Source organism: Pongo abelii, chromosome 12 (assembly GCF_028885655.2).
Source record: "Pongo abelii isolate AG06213 chromosome 12, NHGRI_mPonAbe1-v2.0_pri, whole genome shotgun sequence".
Lineage (NCBI taxonomy): Eukaryota > Metazoa > Chordata > Mammalia > Primates > Hominidae > Pongo > Pongo abelii.
In genome coordinates, this window is record NC_071997.2 from 121,577,598 (window position 1) to 121,600,280 (window position 22,683).

At 36.4% G+C, this 22,683-nt stretch overlaps 1 protein-coding gene and 1 pseudogene across 1 annotated transcript in view; one reads left to right on the forward strand and one right to left on the reverse strand.

Moving 5' to 3' along the window:
* ROCK2 (Rho associated coiled-coil containing protein kinase 2) overlaps positions 1 to 22,683 on the forward strand; it is a 164,631-nt gene that overhangs the window by 14,796 nt on the left and 127,152 nt on the right. The window lies entirely within an intron of this gene.
* Positions 20,735 to 21,828, reverse strand: LOC100462169 (axin interactor, dorsalization-associated protein-like; annotated as a pseudogene).

Here is a 22,683-nt window from a genome sequence, read left to right on the forward strand (position 1 = left end):
AGGCTCTAGAGTGACATATAATAAAAGTATCTTTTAAAGCCCTAAAGATTTATGACATTTTATCTTTTGAAATATTGTTTTCAAATAATTCCTGAATAGAAAGATAATTAGAAATGTGAAATCTGAAACTAGGTGATGCTTCTTTCACTGACTGAATATATTTCTGCAGTTATCTTTAGAAGTGTGTTACGGATGATTTAGAAACATTTTTATTGGACGTATTTTTCCAGTTAGAAACATTTTACAATCTGGTGATGAGAATTCCTAATTCCATAATACCTCAGTGTTGTACAAGATGCTCCAGCATTTCTAAATATTTGAAAAAAATGCAATTAATTTGAGACTTCATGAGTCAGTTATGACATGTTCTTGCTAAAAATATTCTCAGGCATTATTTCTTGCTGTAGCTTAAATGGAATATGCAACTCATGGTTGCAACATTTAAAATTAGAATATGGATAATGTTTATGTTGTTATATTCAGGTTAAAGAAGAATTTAATCACAAAAGCAAGAGAACATTTAAAGAATTTAATCACAAAAATGAGAAAACGCACCTAAAGGATTTTGCTGATAGTTTTGTAAAACAATTTCTGCTGCAAGCAATTTTTTTTTTTTTTTTTGTAAAAATGGGGAGGCTGTAAAGTTATAAATTTTGAATGCTGGAAAACAGATTGTTTTCCATATTTAAGACATTTCCATAATAGGAGAACAGCAGATGATACAAATAAAACTAAATTTAGAACTAATAAAAGGAAACTCTAGTACAAAATTGGCTTGTAAAATTTTCTTCTGAGGGAAGTCATAAAATATAACAGTGAATAAATTTTTAAGAAGTTACTGTTTTTTTTTTTTTTTGGAGATGGAATTGTTATAAGCTTTTAGTATAGGGAAGTTTTGTCTTTCTGGGTGATATAATGTCAATATTTGGTGTAGTGTTTTAATGTGCTTTCCCCTTTTAAACAGAATTACTCAGTTTGACTCTAGTTACAACAGATTTGTGAAATAAAAGTTTAAAAATCTGAACAATGCCTTATTTCAAATGATTTTCTATTAATAAAATTCCACCAAAGTACATAAAGAGGATCCCTATTTGATCTCATTAACATATGAAGGTTAAAATGAATTTTTTTTCTTAAGAGTTTCCCCACCAAGGTAGTGAAGATGGGCAAAAAATTAAGGAAAATGACTTGAATTTTTAATTTCAAGTGTATTTTTAAAAGAGAGAGTAGTATAGTGGAAAGAACATTGGATTTGGAGTCAGAAAAGCTAAGACTGGTGTTAATTAATGAGATGTTCTAGTGATTATCTTCTTGATTGTGAGTAATTTATAGGACTGTTTGCCTTCAAGGAGTTGTGAAGAATACAGTGAGAAGCTAACTATATGTGCTAGTGTTCTGTAAACTGTACAGAACTTTAGCTTTTTTACAGACAGTTGAAAAACTATGTGTATAACAGCCTATGTTGTTTGTGTCTATCGGTGTTTTCCAAAAGAGATGTGCATACAAAATCAACCCCCTGATATTAGCCTGTTTCCCCCCTCAAATGTAGCATATTATTTGGCACATATTAGCTTCACTAAGTGTTAAATAAATGAATGAAAATTGTTGGTATTTTTGTGTTCTTAATTCACTGAGTGTAATTAGTCGCATTGGGGTTTTGGATGGATCTTTACAATCTAAGAGAATAGTAAGACAAAGTCTTGGTGGGGTTTATGGCTCATAGATGATGGACTTTGGGGATAGAAGTTTCTTATTAGAGATGTGGAAGGGAAGGGAGTGAGCAGGACCAGGGATAGAGGCAGTCTTCTTTTCACTGATAGTCTAAATATACCATGTTCTCTATACTCTTTGCCCTTGTGTGTACCTGGATTGCTCTGTCTCCTTCTCTGTTTTATCAGCTTACCACAAAAACAAAAACAAAATAAAACTTCATTTTTTAAATTACAAAAGTAACATATGCCCCTTTAAAAATGGACAATTGGCTGGGCTTGGTGGCTCACACCTCTAATCCCAGCACTTTGGGAGGCCAAGGTGGGCAGATAGCTTGAGCCCAGGAGTTCGAGACCAGCCTGGGCAACACAGTGAAACCCTGTCTCTACAAAAAATACAAAAATCAGCCAGGTGTGGTGGTGTGCACCTGTAGTCCCAGCTTCTTGAGAGTCTGAGGTGGAAGGATTGCTTGAGCCGGGGAGGTGGAGGTTTCAGTGAGCTGAGATTATACCATTGCACTCTAGCCTGGGTGACAGAATGAGACTCCCCCTCTGCCTCTTTCTTGGCCATGTTCTCTTTCTCATTGAAGACACAGGCATGTGGCTCACAATCTTTCTCCATAAGGCTTTGCCACCATTCGTGGTGAATTTAGAGTTTATGTGAACAGAGGGCCCAGGACTCTGGCTTTATAGTTTCCTAATTTCATCATCTCCAGTTGTCTTTCTTTTCACTTAATTCATTCACCTAATCCCGTGGAGCTACTCTGGACCTCACCGTTACCTGAAAATTGGCTTTACCTTTGAGGTCTTAAATTTAAAACACTGTCCTGGCTCTGACTCTAAACTTTTGAGATCTGTAGTTCCTTGACATCTCTAAATGGTTCCTTCACTAGCAGGCAGGAACCCATTTTCCATCACTTTAAACTTCTTGCCAGAATCCTCAGTGTCCTTGTCCTCATGAATTTTCATCGTATGTATCTGGCAAAACCTAAGTTCTGGATCAGTTTGTCTCTCTGGCCAACAAAAAAAGCATTTGTTGAGCAGTGATGGATAAAAATCACACACAATTACCCAGATTAGTGGTACTGCAAATTCATGGTCTCTAGTCCCTGAAAGAGCTGTCAGGGCTGCATTGCAATTCTTTTATTCTCCATAGGGGCTATTTTAATCATTATTTTCTTTCTTTAAACTTAAGAAAGAAAGTATCCTCCCCAGATGGTCTTCCCACTTCATGGGAAAACAGAACCCATGAAAAGGAGACCCCTTATATTTCCTGTTACTTGACTCACCAGTTTATCTCCTCCGTAGCATTTGTTCTTCCTTTCCTTCTGTTTCAGTGGATGAGATGTTCCTCATGCTGCCTCAGGCTGATTCTCCAACTGTGCTCTGGGTCTCATTCTTTTCTTCCTGCTGATTAACGCTATGTCTTTAATCTCTTTCTTAATTCTGATTATTTCCCATCTCACTAATAAACATGTTCATAAAACAAATAACCAAAATCCCCCTAGGCATAAGTCTCATTTCTTACTGCATGATATGGTCAGAAAATAAAAAACAAAACAAAAAGGAAACCTCAGTTCTTTCTAGCTTCTGCCTCCTCCTCTCACCAGCAAAACAAAGCCCCAAGCTTGTGTACTTCTCTGTTGTCTCATGTTCTGTTCACTTCTCCATACACTATAATGTCTTCTCTAATCATTCACTAAAACTGCTCGCTCCAAGATCATCTGGACTTCTTGCTGCTAAAACCAGCATCTTATAGAATGTTCAAAAGTACTTGACACTTGTCAAATTGCTGTCTTCTGTTGGCTTCTGTGATGGTACACAAAGCCTCAGCTGTTTCTCCTCAGGCTCCTTTGCTGCCTTCTCTTCTTCTGCCAAATGGAAATGTTCCTTCCTTTTTTTTTTTTTTTTTTTTAAATGCATTTGCCATCTTGGTTTTGTATCTTTTCCAGGACTTTATCATTTGTATGTTGATGCCTTCCATTTTATCCATCTGAGAGCTTGCATTTGAGCTTCCGGCTCACATATCCAGCTACCTACTGGTCATCTCTACTTGGATGTACTGCAGATACTTAATGATAACATATCTACAACTACATTCTCTTTTTTCCTATTGCTCCAAATCTGCTTCATTTCCTTTGGTTTTAGATTCAGTGATTGTTTCCACTATCCATTTAGCTTGGATCAGGCCAAAAATCTAGTGTCTGTTATCTTTGACCTCACATTGTTCCCAGATCTTATCAGCGTTACCTCTTAAAGGGGATTCACTTTCCTCCCATATCCCTGCTTCTTTCCTATTTCAAGTGACTATCATGCTATTTCTAGATTATTATGGTATTCTTTTCCCTGGTGTTCTTTCCCCCAGCTTTTCTAGTCTTTTATCCATTTTCTACTCTCCAGCCAGACTAATTATGAAATGTAAACTTACCCTGTTATTCTCTGAAGTATTTAAATGATTGATTTCCCATTCATTCAGGGAAAAGTTAAAATTGCTAATTATTTCCCACAAAATTGTTTGTGATCTAACTTCTGCTGACTTCTCTATCCTATCACTTGTCCCTTACTCCTCCCTTTCTCTCATATCCCACCCCATATTAAATAACTTTCATTTGAGGCTGCACCATTTTTCTTCCCATCATCAAGTTGTTAAAAAACCTAGATCCCTCTGCTTAAAATACAAATGCTAACTCCCCAAATATTACTGTAATGCAGTATGTGGAAAAACTTCTGTAGCATTGTATTTAGTTTGGTTTGAAGTTGGATTCTGGAAGGACAAGACACATATGTACAGTTTTCCCTCAGTATCCAAGGGGGATTGGTTCCAAGACCCCAAGACCCCTGTGGATACCAAAATCTGTGCATGCACCAGTCCCACAGTTGGCCCTGCCAGAACCACATACACAAAAAGTAGTCTTGCCTTTGGTTGTGGATGTGGAACTCATGGATAAGGAGACCTGACTGTATTTATTGGAAAAAAAAATCTACTTATAAACAGACTTGTGCAGTTCAAACCCATGTTAAGGGTCAGCTGTATTTATAATAATGTCTTTCAGAAACTGATCTGTTTCTATATTAAATGATAATAGAGAATTGGTTTGTATAGCGCGAAGGGGATTTCCTTAGAAAAGTGTTTCAAGTGGAAGTTGCTGATGGAAACTCATGCTTCTTGTGAGTGTTTCTATTATGAGAAGTATGGATAAAATAGTTGGCTAATGGAAAAATGGTAATATAAATGCTGGGCATAAAACTTCTTTATAGAAAACGAATAGATATTTTAAATAATAAGCACTCGAGACCTGTCATGTTGAGTAGAGGTTTTTATGATGTACTATTAAAGTTATTGTCATAGCAAAAATAATACAAGCAAGACATACATCTCTTACTATGTGCCAGGCACTGTGCTTTACTAACTTGTTAGATTTCTGTGTCATTTTTCCAGTGCCATGAAAATAACAAGTTCTTTCAAGACTGGCTTCTTTTACTTAGCAATACGCATTTTAAGTTTTCCCTCCATATCTTTTCATGGCTTGATAGCTCATTTCTTTTTAGTGCTGAATAATATTCCATTGTCTGGATGTACCATACTGTACCCACTCACCCACTGAACAACATTTTGTTGCTTCCAAATTTTGCTAATTATGTATAAAGCTGCTATAAATGTTCGTGTGCAGGTTTTTGTGTGAACATAAGTTTGTTTTGTTTTGTTTTTTGAGACGGAGTCTCCCTCTGTCGCCACGCTGCAGTGCAGTGACATGATCTCGGCTCACTGCAACCTCCGCCTCCTGGGTTCAAGCTATTCTCCTGCCTCAGCCTCCCCAGTACAGGCACTCGCCGCCACGCCTAGCTAATTTTTGTATTTTTGGTGGAGACGGGGTTTCACCATGTTGGCCAGGATGGTCTTGATCTCTTGACCTCGTGATCCTCCAGCCTCGGCGTCCCAAAGTGCTGGGATTACAGGCGTGAGCCACTGGGCCCGGCTGAACGTAAGTTTTTAACTCCTTCAGGTAAATACCAAGGAGTGCAATTGCTGGACTGTATGGTAAGAGTGTGATTCCAGCTGTATGACGTTCTGGACAAAGGCAAGAGTAAGGAACCAGCAAAAAGATCAGTGACTGTTAGTGTGGAAGGAGAGCTGAATAGGTGGAGGACAGAAGATTCTTAGGGCAGTGAAAACACTATATATGATACTATAATGGTGGATACAGGTTATTATACATTTGTGTGAACCCGTGGGATGTACAGTACCAAGAATGAATACTGATGGTAACTATGGACTTTGGGGGATAATGATGTGTCAGTGTTGCAGGTTTGTTAGTTGTAACAAACGTACCATTCTGGTGAGGGATGTTGATAGTAGGGGAAGGCTATGTGTATGCAGGGGTGAGGGGTATGTGGGACATCTCTGTACCTTTCAGTTTTGATGTGAACCTCTAACTGCTCTTTAAATAAAGTCTTTTAAAAAACATGTTCTTTAAAAATATTCTGCACTTAGGAATACTTACGAATTCAAATATGGTTTAAAATTTTTCTAAAAAATTACGACCTCTTCTGGGTAATATAGAGGTAGTTGCGTACTTTTTGCAAACATAATGAGAAACCTCTTACCTGTCTGATTAAAGTTATATTAAAGTCAGAACATCTGAGTAGCATATATGTGTAATAGTATATAATTTCACCCAATTCTTTGAATAAAGGTTTATTCATTCTGTACCTGAGAGATTTAGTGTCTTTTAGATTTAATGTCTTACTATTTGTTTTCTCATTTAATACAATTGTGAAATATGTAGGGCAGATATACAGAATAGAGGGAAAACTGAGGTTTGGAGGTTTGTCCAAAGTCATGCAGCTACTAAGTGGCAGAACTGGAAAAGAATCAATGTCTGTAGATTTCTAAGACAGTATTCTTTTTTTCATTATGATGCTTATTTTCTGAAGTAAAACCTCAAGCTCTGAACAAGAAATTGGTTGGCTATTTGGACAAGCTGGATGGCTATCTTAGAAAAGTAATTAATAATGTTAAATGTTTTAACATTAAAAAGATTACAAACTTCAGAATATTTGTTGTCAGTGATTGTTCAACTTGTTTACCCTAAAAAATCCCCTTAGGTTCAGGTTAATCTTCTTCACTGTTCTCCAGAAGAGCACTGCTTTGGATTTTTTCATGTCTGCAAGTGAAGAGAGCGTTTCACTGTATGATCTATACTTACTGGAAATAATGATGATTAAGAACTTACCTTTAAAACTCATTAGTTGTTAGTGTGATTTTGTTCACTGACCATTTGACCAAGCTAGGGAGGAAATGGAACGCATAACTCAGGAAAGGGAAAAGAAGCTCTTCACAACTGTGGTATCCCATAATGATAAAATTAGCCAAAACCAAAAAGTACATATTTTTAACTTTCTACCACATATAAAATAATGTTTAAGACATAGTCCAGGTACTTTTACGAAGTTATAGTTGGGAAGATAAAGCTTATTGTCAAGTGGAAAGTTAAATGGTGAATTGAAGAGCTATAAATACAGTAACATAAAATGATACCTTACTTGCTATTTGAGCAGCAGATACCAAACACCCTGAATTAAGAATGGTGGCAGTCACCATGCTTTGGAAGTATTAGAAAGAAGACCATTATGGATGCTCTTCTAATGCATTCGTGACATGAATGCAACAATGGCAGCAACAGTCATGATGATAAGAATAGTAGCAAACACTTAAATGGCTACCGTTTCTGGCATTTATATATAAAACATATAAAAATATATATGTATAAAATACATATACACACACTAGTGATACCTTGATTTCTTAACTTTATTTTTTCTTATTTTTAAAAATTGATACATTAATATGAAAATTATGTATATTTATGGTGTACAACATGACGTTAACACCTCAATTTTTGAAAGATACTTTTCTTTGTGTAGTATTCTGAATTGACCGTTGTTTGTTTTGTTTTTGGCTTAAATAACGGAAATTTATTATCTCAAAGTTCTGGAGTCTGGAAGTCCCAGATCAAGGTGTTGGCAGGTTTGGTTTCTTCTGAGGTTTTTCTCCTTGGCATGCAGATGGTCGCCTTCTCACTGTGTCCTCGCGTGGCCTTTCCCCTTGCTTGTGTACCCCTGGTGTCATAATCTCCTCTTAGAAGGACACCAGTCAGACTGGATGAAGACCCACTCTGATGACCTTATTTTAATTTAGTCATCTCTTTAAAGACCCTATTTTTAAATACCAATGACATTTTGAGGTACTGGGAGTTAGGACTTCAACTCGTGAATTTTGGGGTGGAGGGGGAAACATAATTCAGTCAGTAACTATCCATCTATTTATCTATTTTTAAACCTATCATTTTTAACGTGGAGTGCTATAAGATTGAAGATGCTTCAAAGAATGAATATGTATTTGAAAACTTGTGATCGAGTTTTTGTTGTGATGCTTCGTCCTTTGATCAGGGTAAACTGGTCGCTTTCCTGTCTGTAATACAGCTTTCAATTCCTACCTTTCAGGATTATTGTGGGATAGATTGACTGCTTTTGTTTTTGTTTTATTTAGTACTTTTAAAACATTGCTCCACTGTCTTTAAAAAAAAAAAAATCAGTCCAGAGGTTTATTTGAGACTAATAATTTATTTGGCATTCTCTGACCCAGTGATCCACCTGCCTCAGCCTCCCAAAGTGCTGGACGCAGTGGCCACGCCTGTAATCCCAGCACTTGGGAGGCTGAGGTGGATGGATCACTAGGGCAGGAGTTCAAGAGCAACCTGGCTAACATGGCGAAACCCTGTCTCTACTAAAAATACAAAAATTAGCCCGGTGCGGTGGTGTGCACCTGTAGTTCCAGCTACTTGAGAGGCTGAGGCACGAAAATCGCTTGAACATTGGAGGCGGAGGTTGCAGTGAGCTGAGATCGTGCCACTGCACTTCAGCCTGGATGACAGAGTGAGACCCTGTTTCAAAACAAGAAAATAATTTGATCCTTTTGTGCCTTGCTTTGTTATGCCGGTAAAGAGCAGCAGTTAATCTAGAGCTAATTTTTCCATGCTACTGAGGGAAAAGCCTTTTGAGTACAGTACCTCAAGTCCCGTGAATTGTAGGGTTTTCCATTCTGGCTAGCATGGCAGGAATTATTCTTGATCAGCTCTTGGGAAATGTCTCATGTAGATCACTGATAAGTTCTCTACTGAAGACTCTAGCGGGAGCACTTGCGTTCTTTCTCTGTACACCTCCCTCCTCTCTGGTACTCTGCTCTGTTAACTGCATTGGCTTCCTTGGCTTCTAGCTCTGCTTCTGCAATCCAGGGTGACCACTTGGCTCAACTTAGGTTCCCTCTCTGGGCATGGTCACCTGGAAGTGGCCATGATAGGGCTCACTTTGTTTTTCTCCTCTCAGGGAGGGACCACCGTCTTTCACTGCCTGATATCCAGTGTCTTGAAAGTTATCATTTCACTTATTTTTTCTGGTTGGTAAGTTGTTTCAGGTGGCTGGAAGGGGTAGATTCTAGATATTTTAACTTAACTCCCTAAGCATTAAATGTAAACCCATTATCAGACTAGAATAAGTCCTATATTAAATAATTTTATTGCTTCATAATTTATGTAAGGTATTTATCACAGTGGTGACATGGCAAAAAAAAATGTTTGCTGTTGCTGTCCTTATTATCTCATCAAAGGACTCAATGTTGGTGTCTTCCTTACCTTTAAGTGTTAAAGTATTTAAGATGAGGTCCAATCCAGCTGATTACAGCTGCACCATGAGACAGTGCTATTGAAGGAACCTGGTAGTGGGTAAAGAATATTGAAAAAGTTGATATAAACATTATGGCAGTGGCCCAAGTAGCTATTATTTTCTTCTTTGTACTAGGAAAACCCCTGGAATTTATTTGGGTTTGGGCTGAATGAAGACTACTTTAAAAAATTTTTTTAAAAGCAGTTTTGTTGCTGTGTGTGATTAGCCACATGAATAAGTTGAAGCTATGGAATGTGAACACCAGAGGTTTGTGAGTAGCTTCCAGGAAGAGTCTTTACAGGGAGTGAACGTATCCTTTTCTTGCCATTGCCTTTTAACAGCTGGTGTTGGTGCTTGCTATCCCGTGTCATTAGGTGGAAGCAGTGGATTCAGGCTGACAGTAACAAAGCTGAGGAGCTTAGTTCCCTAATCATCATTGGAGCCACTGGATCCACCCTGAATAGTTTTAAGGTGTTTTCTGGTTAGGTTTTTCTGTCACTTGCAGCTGAATCAATCCAAACCAATAATATAATTTATTATGATAATATAGTATAAAATATCCGTGATATTTAAAAATTACCATTATTTATTTAATATTGCCAAGGAAATAAGGTGTTTAGAAATGTGTAGATCAGATGGGACGTATCTAAAAATAATAAGAGCTATTTATGACAGACCCACAGCCAATATCGTACTGAATGGGCAAAAACTGGAAGCATTCCCTTTGAAAACTGGCACAAGACAGGGATGCCCTCTCAACATAGTGTTGGAAGTTCTGGCCAGAGCAATCAGGCAGGAGAAAGAAATAAAGGGTATTCAGTTAGGAAAAGAGGAAGTCAAATTGTCCCTGTTTGCAGATGACATGATTGTATATCTAGAAAACCCCATCGTCTCAGCCCAAAATCTCCTTAAGCTGATAAGCAACTTCAGCAAAGTCTCAGGATACAAAATCAATGTGCAAAAATCACAAGCATTCTTATACACCAGTAACAGACAAACAGAGAGCCAAATCATGAGTGAATTCCCATTCACAATTGCTTCAGAGAGAATAAAATACCTAGGAATCCAACTTACAAGGGATGTGAAGGACCTCTTCAAGGAGAACTGCAAACCACTGCTCAACGAAATAAAAGAGGATACAAGCAAATGGAAGAACACTCCATGCTCATGGATAGGAAGAATCAGTATTGTGGAAATGGCCATACTGCTCAAGGTAATTTAAACATTCAATGCCATCCCCATCAAGCTACCACTGACTTTCTTCACAGAATTGGAAAAAACTACTTTAAAGTTCATATGGAACCAAAAAAGAGCCCACATTGCCAAGTCAATCCTAAGCCAAAAGAACAAAGCTGGAAGCATCATGCTACCTGACTTCAAACTATACTACAAGGCTACAGTAACCAAAACAGCATGGTACTGGTACCAAAACAGAGATATAGACCAATGGAACAGAACGGAGCCCTCAGAAATAATACCACACATCTACAACTATCTGATCTTTGACAAACCTGACAAAAACAAGAATTGGGGAAAGGATTCCCTATTCAACAAATGGTGCTGGGAGAACTGGCTAGCCATATGTAGAAAGCTGAAACTGGATCCCTTCCTTACACCTTATACAAAAATTAATTCAAGATGGATTAAAGACTTAAATGTTAGTCATTTAAAACCATAAAAACTCTAGAAGAAAACCTAGGCAATACCATTCAGGACATAGGCATGGGCAAGGACTTCATGTCTAAAACACCAAAAGCAATGGCAACAAAAGCCAAAATTGACAAATGGGACCTAATTAAACTAAAGAGCTTCTGCACAGCAAAAGAAACTACCATCAGAGTGAACAGGCAACCTATAGAATGGGAGAAAATTTTTGCAATCTACTCATCTGACAAAGGGCTAATATCCAGAATCTACAATGAACTCAAACAAATTTATAAGAAAAAAACAAACAACCCCATCAAAAAGTGGGCGAAGGCCATGAACAGACACTTCTCAAAAGAAGACATTTGTGCAGCCAGCAGACACATGAAAAAATGCTCATCATCACTGGCCATCAGAGAAATGCAAATCAAAACCACAATGAGATACCATCTCACACCAGTTAGAATGGCGATCATTAAAAAGTCAGGCAACAACAGGTGCTAGAGAGGATGTGGAGAAATAGGAACACTTTTACACTGTTGGTGGGACTGTAAACTAGTTCAACCATTGTGGAAGACAGTGTGGCGATTCCTCAGGGATCTGGAACTAGAAATACCATTTGACCCAGCCGTCCCATTACTGGGTATATACCCAAAGGATTATAAATCATGCTGCTGTAAAGACACATGCACACGTATGTTTATGGCGGCACTATTCACAATAGCAAAGACTTGGAAGCAACCCAAATGTCCAACAATGATAGACTGGATTAAGAAAATGTGGTATACTTTTATGGAATGCTGTGCAGCCGTAAAAAAGGATGAGTTCATGTCCTTTGTAGGGGCATGGATGAAGCTGGAAACCATCATTCTGAGCAAACTGTTGCAAGGACAAAAAACCGAACACCGCATGTTCTCACTCATAGGTGAGAATTGAACAATGACAACACTTGGACACAGGAAGGGGAACATCACACACCGGGGCCTGTTGTGGGGTTGGGGGAGCGGGGAGGGATAGCATTAGGAGATATACCTAATGTAAATGACGAGTTAATGGGTGCAGCACACGAACATGGCACATGTATACATATGTAACAAGCCTGCACGTTGTGCACATGTACCCTAGAACTTAAAGTATAATAAAATATATATATATAAATGTGTAGATCAGGGCAGCTTTAAGAAATAGCTTTTGGAAGTTAATAGCTGTTTATGTATATGCCTGGTGTTTTACAGACATTTTATGTCCTTTATTTCCTTTTCATAACAATGCTGCAAAGTTATGTTGTTATCTCTGTTTTATTGATGCTATGAGGTTTAGAGAAGTTATGTAAGAGTTGCATTGGTAAAGTTAATATTCAATTTCAAGTCCGTCTGATTCCAAATCGCATACTTTTTTCACTAACCCATGCTTTTCTAACCCCTTTGCTTTAAATTTTTATCTCTGAGTATCTTCTGATTGGTAAATTAATCTATTTAGGAGATGCCCTGTAAAAGTGACTAAATTTATTATTTCAGGCCACGTATTTCTTTTGTTTCTTATTATGTTGACGTAAGTTACATGTCTTTTAGTTACTTGCATCATTTCTGTGGCCTCATTCCCAGGAAAAGTTAAGCTTTCCTGAATTTGTGAAGTTGAACACCACCATAAACTCTGGACTCATGATAATTTAACCTTATGTTATATACCATAGATGAGAGTTTAGTCTGAAGAAGATCTCAAACTATTAAGCTTCTTAACTGTGCTGGTATTCTCCATCAATTAAAGGTTTGGTTTATGTATGGTTAGCTTTAAACGACCACACTTAGGATCTGAGGAAAACCATTTGACCCTTCTAGCCTATTCTAAGTCTCTTAATTCACTGAGAAATTTTGATGCATTTTTAGTTTTCATTCACTTATTATTTTGTTTTAGCCCTCTCTTTTTGTTCTGGAATGACATATTAGCAGTCAGAGGACAGACATACCATATCCTAGGAACCTAAGCATGTCAAGAATTACTTAAAATACATGGTCGCATAAAATGTTTACGTCTTAAAGAAATTTACATTTTGTAATCTGTTATGGCAAAATATTTTTAAAGCCTGAGTGTTCCAGACCTGTTCTACCTGTTACCTCTTAACTGAGATGAAGACTGCATACCTGAAAGAGAAATTCACTGGTAGAAGAGACACATGCCAGAACTACTGAGAATTAAGTCTTTGTTTATGTAACCTTTTAGTTTGTTGAGTCTTTCCTTTTTTGGAGTACATGAAATTAAATACTATGGAATAATTTGCCATTCTCAGCTGTTAATATATTCCCTATGCTGTAGAATTTGTTAATGCTACCTTTATTGTTATATAAACCTGACACGGTTTTTGACTTTAGTAATTGACAAAGTATGGATGTAAATTTAACAAGGAAAAACATTTAAAATTAGTGATGTTACATATACAAGTGTTGTGTAAATTCTGAATTTTCTTGGTCTCTAAGACCTATCCATCACCTCCTCTTCCACCCACCGCTGATACTGGATATACGTAGTATTTATTTATACCTATTTATTTATTTTGCCTCTTTTGCCTTTACAATAGTTACCCATTTTCCAACTTCTCAAGTTGGAGTGCTACCAGTTGAGGGTAGTTGTATTGAGTAGTTCTTTTAAAGAGAGCTTTCTTAGGGTATATCCAAATACTTCTCTTTCCAGTATAATAGCCATTAGCTACATATGGCTAAGTTAATTAAACTAATCAAAACAACATAAATTCAGTTCCTCAGTTGTGCTAGCCTTATTTCAAGTGCTTAGTAGCTACATGTGGCTAGTGGCTACCATCTCGGACAGCACAGCTTTATAGAACGTTTGCAGTGTTCTGTTGAGTATACTTAGAATGTGGACTGAAGAAGGCCCCTGGTACAACTCTATTTTAGATATATGTCATTTAATAATGTACTTACGGCTTTAATTTCTGGCTGAGGTTGTTCGAAAAAGTGAAGTCTTTAATCCTTGTGAAGCTTGCCTTGCTTACCAGTCTGCATTCTGATGAGTTTTCTCACTATGTTTTGAAGTCTTTTACAGTGCTGCCTATTTAACAGACAAATAGGACTTCGCTTGTTGTTAAATGATTTGCCAGAAAAAAATTATGGATATGTTTTTAGAAGTTTATTATATTCCTGATTATAAGAGTAACAGATGTATTATAGAAAACTGGGAAATGTAAAGAGTAAACAATAAAAACTTATATTATGCCGACTCAGATAATTTACTGTTTTTTTTGTACTAGTTTTATTCATAATATAATTAAAAAAATTTTAAACTGTTGGGAATTTATCTCGTACTCAGTTTATTTCCATTTTGTTCCCTTGTAGCATAAGAGTTTCTATATGATACTGTAAAACAACAACAACAACAAAAGAAAAACACTTTGAAGCATACACTGCAGTATTGAATTCAGTGGTTATAATTGCTTAACCATTCCTCTGTTGTTGGACATTGTGTTCTGTGTAATGGTGCTCTTTGTTTTGTAACATAGATTACAAGGGTACATCTCTAACTTCAGAATAATTGTTTTACTTTTTTTGGTAATTATTTGTTAAGTTTATGTCTTATGCTAGAGTATAAGCCATTTGAGTGCAAGGACCATGCCTTGATTACTTGTCTTAGGTCTTTTTTGCATTGAGAAAGGATATAAAGTTATTTTAGTGATATTTTTATCCTCAGTTTATATCATTGTGTCTGATATATAGATACTTGTTTGACAAATTGAACTTAGATAATTGGATTTTTCATTTTCATAGGTTTTGCTTATGGATAAGAATATGCACGACATTTTAATGAAGTAATAATTCAGCTTTTTGGACACATTCCTTTAGGGATTATAGTCTCATTTGTGATATACATTTTTCCTTTTTTGCAGCTCTTTTCACAGGAGAAAGTTTTTGGATATGCCATTTAAAGAGATGAATAATTTTTCAAGGACATCTATATTTAAGCATCATATTTGCCTGGCTTTATCACATACCACAATATGGTTTAGCTATTTGAAGAACATCTTTAGTGGCAAATGCAAAACAGTGAATCATGGGTGCTGAGATACTGGCCACATTTAGTTATGATACAGCTTTGTAGCTTGTATAAGTTGATTTCAACAGTGTTCTAAAAGGAACTATGAAAAGCAAATTTGAGGATATGTATAGTTTGTTTTTTTTCCTAAACTTACTTGGTTTTGCGTGTAAAATGTGGCAGATAGGAAACCTTATTCATGTAAATATGGTATATGTTGGAAATTGTAGTATGTTGGTACCAATAAGTGTAAATGAAGTTCTAAACTATTCTTAAACACTATTTTAAATACCTTTAACAGTACTGTTTTAGTGAATAATAGTAACTAAACAGCATGTGCAATGCAGTTAATTTCTTTAAAGAACATACAAAGGACGTATGTCAGTCAAAACTGGTATAAAGAGAGCAGCAAATTGGAAAACATTCATAGTAATGTTTTTAGTTGCTACATTAGACTATGAGGAGAACATTACTATTACTGTGAAATACAAATTGTTGACTGCAAATAGTTTTTCTGGTATCATTATAAATGCTTTATTCATTTATCTCTAGTTCTATAGTAATACATTTAAATCTACCTTATTTTTAATCGCTTTTAATATTCCATTGCTTGGATAAATTATTTATCCATTACCCCTACCAAAGGATTTTTGAGTCACTTTCTTTACATCTGAGTATCAAAGAATGTTCTTATAAATATATATTTATGCAGATTCTAGGAAAAATGCTATAATTTTTTCCTGTACTTCTGACATTTCTTCAGTTAGTGTTAAATGTTTTTATAATAAGGACAAAGTAAAAATTTATATTTGTAAAAAATGCTTTAAAAAGTTGTTTAAATATTTGAGAGGAAAAATTAGATTATTTTCTCTCTTTATAACATGCACCAAAATAAACTCCCGATAATTAAAGAGGATAAAGGTAAAGTGAGAAACCATAAACTATACAGATTCCCATCTGATCTAAACATAATAGATATGAAAACAGTCACATTATAATATAGTTTTTATTTACTGAAAGTGAACAAAACTAAAAGAGAAGTTAAAAGAGAGAAAAAACTGAGGAAAACCATATGCCCCAAGAGGCATACACAGCACTAATATTTTTAACATAAAGAGGTTATACAAATTCGCTGTAAAACCTCAAATATCAATAGAAACATGGTACCAGGATTTAGACAATTCACCAAAGAAATGCAAACGACAAAAATAATGCTCAGGATTTAAAAATATAAAAATTAAAACATCAATAAGGGATCATTTTATTCTTATAAAACCCAAAAATATTTTAAATATGGTAGCATCTGCTGTAGAAGAGCGTAAATTTGTCACATTTATTCACTGCTGGTCAGAGTCTTTCTTGTTAGTTTTAATTTGTCTTTAGTTAATAGTTAATAGACTAGAACAGTTGTAGGTTTACAGAAAATTAAGCAGATGATACAGAGATCCCATGTCACAGCTACCCCATCCCCTTCCGTTTCTATTATTAACATCCTACATTAGTGTGGTACACTTGTTACATACAGTTAATGAACCAATGTTGATACATTATTATTAACTGAAGTACATAGTTTTCTTTAGGGTTCATTCTGTGCTGTACATTTGTTTGGGTTTTGACAGATGTGTAATATCAAGTATCCACAGTTACAGTATCATACAAAAGAGTTTTACTGTCCTAAAACTCCCCCGTGCTCCACTTCATCATCCTCCTTTCTTTTTCCTCTTGTTGCCTCCAATCACTGAGCTTTTTGCTATCTCTAGTTTTGCCTTTTCCAGAATGTCATATAAATGGAATTGTCCAGTGCGTAGGCTTTTCAGAATGGTTTCTTTCACATAGAAATATGCATTTAAGTTTCGTTCATGTCTTTTTTTGTGGCTGTATGATTCATTTCTTTTTATTGCTGAATAATATTCCATATACCACAGTTTATCATTTACCTATTGAAGCACATATTGGTTCCCTCCAGTTTTTGGCAATTATAAAGCTGCTGAAAACATTTGTATGCAGGTTTTAGGGACAAAACCCCAACAGAAGTTGAGGAACATCTATTCTCAGCAATAACAAATGCATTATTAATACATGGAAAAAAGATGAATCAGAATTATACTGAATGAAAGAACCAGTCCAATAAAGAGCACATACTATTTGATTTCATTTACATATAATTATATAAACTTCAAACTAATTTATAGTGATAGGAAAACAAATCATTTGTTTCCTGGAGAAAGTGGGGGCTTTTGAAGAGGGGCAGGAGAGAGGGATTTTTCAGGAGTACAGGAAACTTTGTGGATTGATGGATATGTTCATTATAGTGACTGTGGTGATGATTTTATGGATGTATACATATTGACAAAACTTATCAAATTGTACAGTTTAAATGTGTGCTATTTATTGTATGTCAGTTTTACCTTAATAAAGCTCCTTTTTAAAACGAAGCTTAGAGTTTAAAAGAATATAAAGTATATGCTAAAAACTGAGAAAATTTTAAAATATGAATTTGTTAATTTATTGAGAATAACTATAATAAAGCCATTTAATTTCACCTATGTAGTACTTAATGAAAAATATGTTTTTCAATACAAAAAGTTTAGTGAGAAGAGTGGCCTTGCTCTGTTATTTTGCAAATCTTTTTAGTGTCTGACTTTAGTAGGAAACGACGGCTGGATTCTCATCTGCTTCTTCATGTGATCAGTTGTGATATGTTGTATTTGTTGAAGTAAATGAAGAAAAATCATCATTGTACGTATTTGTAGTTGGAAAAGGGAGGGGGATATTAATAGCCTTTCTAGATAGTTCTGGATATTCTTCAAGTTCTCTGTTGAAATCCCCCATCTTGATATCTCAGACATATTAATAGCAGTGATTTTGAAGTTTATGTTAAGTTTCTGGATCTCCTGTGGGGGGGGGGGTGTGTGTGTGTGTGTGTGTGTGTGTGTGTGTGTGTGTGTGTGTGTGTGCTTTCTCTCGATTTTATGATATTTTAGTTTTATCATCTGGTATGGCTACTAATGTTTGACTGCTGGGCATTGCATGCGAAAAAATTGCATAGGATTAGGTAACATTGTCTTCAGAGAGGATTTACATTTTCTTCTGGCAGTTACGGTTGAGGCAGACTACCTTAATGTATTCAGTAATTGAACTGATTTGAGGCAGATTTTCAATCTTTTGCGGGTTGGTCTAGTTTTGATTTTTCCTTATTACTTCTAGGGTATAGCCCTTTAGTAGACTCAATTAAAAACCCTGGACTTTTTCTTCTTCGTAAGTCCAGAACTCTAATTTTTGTGTTCCCTACTCTGTAAGAATGCTAGAAGCTCTCTTAGGCTTCTCAACTTCAGAGCTGCAACTTTGTAGTCAACTTCAGGTTCACTTCTTTGTCCACCCACCACCCTGCCACCTCAAGGATTTTGGTTTCAAATCTTTACTGCTTTGGGGGCTCTCCAGGACTTGAGTAGATTTTTAAAAATAAATTCGTTTGGCCTTTAAAGCTTTTCCTTATTGATAAGATTGGCTTGCAACAAATTAGTCTATCATTGGTAGAGATAGAAATCTCCAGATTTTCTAAGAATTGTTTGTTTTTTAAAAAAAGTGTTTCAGTGTACTAGATAGTAGAATTTCAGGGGCTTGATATATTATAATTACTCTCATGCTGATTTCATAGCTAGTTGAGAGTTGGAGAAGTAAGTTAGAGATCAGAATGTCATCTATATTACTGGTAAAATCTAGGATGCAGGCTGTGGCTCAAATACAGGACAAAACTATTGTCCTAAATGAAATTTGAGTCATAGATACATTTTTCTCACAGAGGTGAAATCTTCCTTTTTTTATTATAAGAATAAGAGTAGATGAGAATAAATGTGTATCATTTATATTGATCAAAATTCTGGAAAATTAAGTAATTTAGTGTAACTTAAAATTGTAAATCACTGTTGTGGTCAGTGTGTGTTATATAACAGACATAGGTTGTATATACAACCTATGATTCTTCAATTGAGCTTATATTTTTATGAATTTTATGAATTGAGCTTATATTTTTATGAATTTTGCAGAGCGTGGATTTGTAGTAAGTAATGTTGAGCATGCCAGGATATAAAATATTATTTTGCATTCTCAGGAATTATCAAAAAATAGAATATTTTGTGATGATTATGTTTGCAATTTGGTAACCGTTCTGCAATCTGGTTATTTGCTGTTCATATTCGGAATTTATCTAAGAGTCAATGAGTTGTGTACTCCAAGAATTCTCTCAGTATTGCAGTATATGTCACAATAATGTGGCAATATCTTTCATCAATTCTAAGCCATGTGATTAGGCATGTTAATTGTTGGAATCACCCATTTAAAACTGCTTAACTTTGAACCCAACTCCACTTTAAACTTGTTTTAAAAATTGTAAATAAGACTTTACAGTAATGGCCAGAACTCATTTAGTATTTGAGGTTGTAATCAGTGCTAACACCAGGTGACACAAATGCAGTCAAGCTACTTCCCTTGAAAAAACTCACCAAACTTTAGGATCAGATTACCATAACATGGGCTAAATTAAAAACAGAAATGAAATACACAGTATTTATTACAGGGATATTTACCAGGAAAAGAAAGTATCTTTAGGCCATGTTGGTTTGACTTTTATTTTACGTGATTTTATAATTAGTTCAGTCCATTCATAGAAATCTCTCAAAGAAAAATTTTGACGTAGCTCTTTTTTTTTCTTTTATTTCTTTTTTTTTGGAGACAGAGCAGGCTGGAGTGATGTGGCATGATCTTGGCTCACTTCAACCTTTGCCTCCAGGGCTCAAACCGTCTTCCCACCTCAGCCTCCTGAGTAGCTGGGACTACAGGCATATGCCATCATGCCCGGCTAATTTTTGTATATTTTGTAGAGACAGGGTTTCATCACATTTCCCAGACTGGTCTCAAAGTCCTGAGCTCAAGTGGTCTTCCTGCCTTAGCTTCCCAAAGTGCTGGGATTACAGACATGAGCCACCAAGTCCAGCTGACGTAATACAGTAATTGACTGGTTTCATATTAGGAACATTAAACTACATTTTTATATTTCATCATTTTTGTGATTTTTAAAACAATTTTTTGGTGGAGATGGGGACTGAAATAACTTTCTAGGTATAGAACCCTAATTTGCAATACTGTTTCTATTGGAAATTCGAATTTTATTTACAAATTTTAATTTCAGTCGTTATCAAAGAACCAGTTAGGTTGTAAGATGGGTGGGAGTTGTGTGTAAGCTCCATTAAATCAAACCATCTTTATTTTGTGTATTCTGCATATGCACACACATGTACATATACAGTTATTCCTCGAAGTCTGTGGGAGACTGGTTCTAGGACCTCTAGAGGATACCAAAATCCATCCTTGCTCAAGTCCCTTATGTAAAATGGTGTAGTGTTTTCATATAACCTGTGCTCATCCTCCTGTATACTTTAAATCGTTTCTAGATTACTTATAATGCCTAATACAATGTAAATACTATGCCGATAGTTTTTTTTTTTTTTAATAGAAAGTAAAAACATGTTTCAAAAGCTGCAATAAACCTGTATCCAAAGGAGTCCTATACATCAGTGATGTGCTGGACTTTGAATTCTGTGGTACAGCTTTGCATTGGACTCCCTCCGGCCTACTGGTCTGGGTACGGCTTGCTTCCTGCCTGTTGAAGGGTGAATACGCTACACAGAGCTATGATGGTTTCTACTGGGTGGTAAAATTCACAGAAGTTCCAGGTTCATCATGTCAGGATCATTCCTTGTGCAAAGTTTGATGTAGATGAAGATAAAGTGGTTTCTTGGTCAGTAATTGCAATTGCTTTCTTTTCAAGTCAGTGGGCTTCTTGTATAGTTCTATTACAATTGGCCCAGGTTTAATTTCATCCATCTCCATGAAAGCAAAACACTTGGTGCTGGTAAACCTTTTTTTAGGCTTGTAGTGTTTGAATTCAAAGAAGATAGCTGCACCTTTGGTTAATTTTTCATCATGCTTCTGGAGCTCAATGTCCACATTAAAATGAACATATATATCTTCTTTTCTTGAAGCCACAGGAGTATCTTGCACAGGAGTTAAGTCTATGCCATTCAGATCCTTTACATTAACTGTAATATGGGGATCGATGCACTGCCCAGCATCTTTCAAACCAATTTTCTCAATTCTGATAGTGAGTAATGTCATTCCTGGTTCCGATGGCAACCTTGATAAGAAAGTACCGGGAACTCTAGCAGGAAAAGAATCAGGAGACCCTGCTCCAGCATCACCCTCTTCTTCATCTTCTTCAAATTCCAAATTCTCTTCTTCACCAGGTGCCAAAATTCTTCTTAACAGGACAGGCTAAACATCAAATGGGAATTCTTTATTATATGTAAGAATATTCTTTAGGATTGGTTCTAGCTTCTTCAGGTTCTCCGGTTTAAATTCTTCTTGAGGCTGTGTGGACTGTAAAGCTGCACTTCGCAATTCTAAGCATGTTGCAATTTTGCCTATGGTTTTCTTTTGTTCTTCTGTGAATTCAAAATTATTGTGTTGAGCTTGGGCCTCTTTTTGGAGATGTCTTGCTAATATCTGATACTCGTCTATCGCCTCCACCAGCTGGCCCCAAGAGTCGCAGTCAGCGCCTCTCCTAAAACTGGCACCCCAGCGCTGCAGCAGACTCCGGGTCACCTCTGACATGGCCGGTCCCCACCCCGTCCCCTCCTGCCCCTACCCCAGCAAGGCCGGGTTCTAGGGCGCCATCCTCCCCAGACCTGGCCCCGACATTAACAGGGCCAGGAGGAACCGCTACGGCCACCACCGCCACCCGCCGAGGAGCCGCCCCAGCCCATTTTTCACCGATAGTTGTTATATTGTATTGTTTAGGGACTAATGACAAGGAAAAAATTCTGTGTATGTTCAGTACAGATGCAACAATCTGTTGGTTTTTTTCCTGAATATTTTCAGTTTCAATTGTTGAATCAGTGGATTCAGAAACCACGGATATGGAGGGCTGACTGTATACAGTCTTTTTGGTATGTTTCTTTTTCAGAAGTGTTGGTTTAGATTCAGATATATTTGTTAGTTAGAAGTTTCTTTAAGATAATGTTTTCTGGCTGGGTGCGGTGGCTAACGCCTGTAATACCAGCACTTTGGGAGGCTGAGGCGGGTGGATCACGAGGTCAAGAGATCGAGACCATCCTGGACATCATGGTGAAACTCCATCTCTACCAAAAATACAAAAATTAGCTGGGCATGGTGGCATGCGCCTGTAGTCCCAGCTACTCGGGAGGCTGAGGCAGGAGAATTGCTTGAACCTGGGAGGTGGAGGTTGCAGTGAGCTGAGATCGCACCACTGCACTCCAGCCTGGTGACAGAGTGAGACTCCGTCTCAGAAACAAACAAACAAACAAAAAAGATAATGTTTTCTGTCATTTTGGTGATAATTATGCAAGAAAGGAAGGTCAGCTTCATTACCTGGTACACAGGAGAAAAAAGTATTCATAAAATGGGATACCACTGATTTGACTACTTCATGTGTAGAAACCATAAGATCATCTTTAGATTTTTGAATTATACTTTTTGAAGTACAAACCAT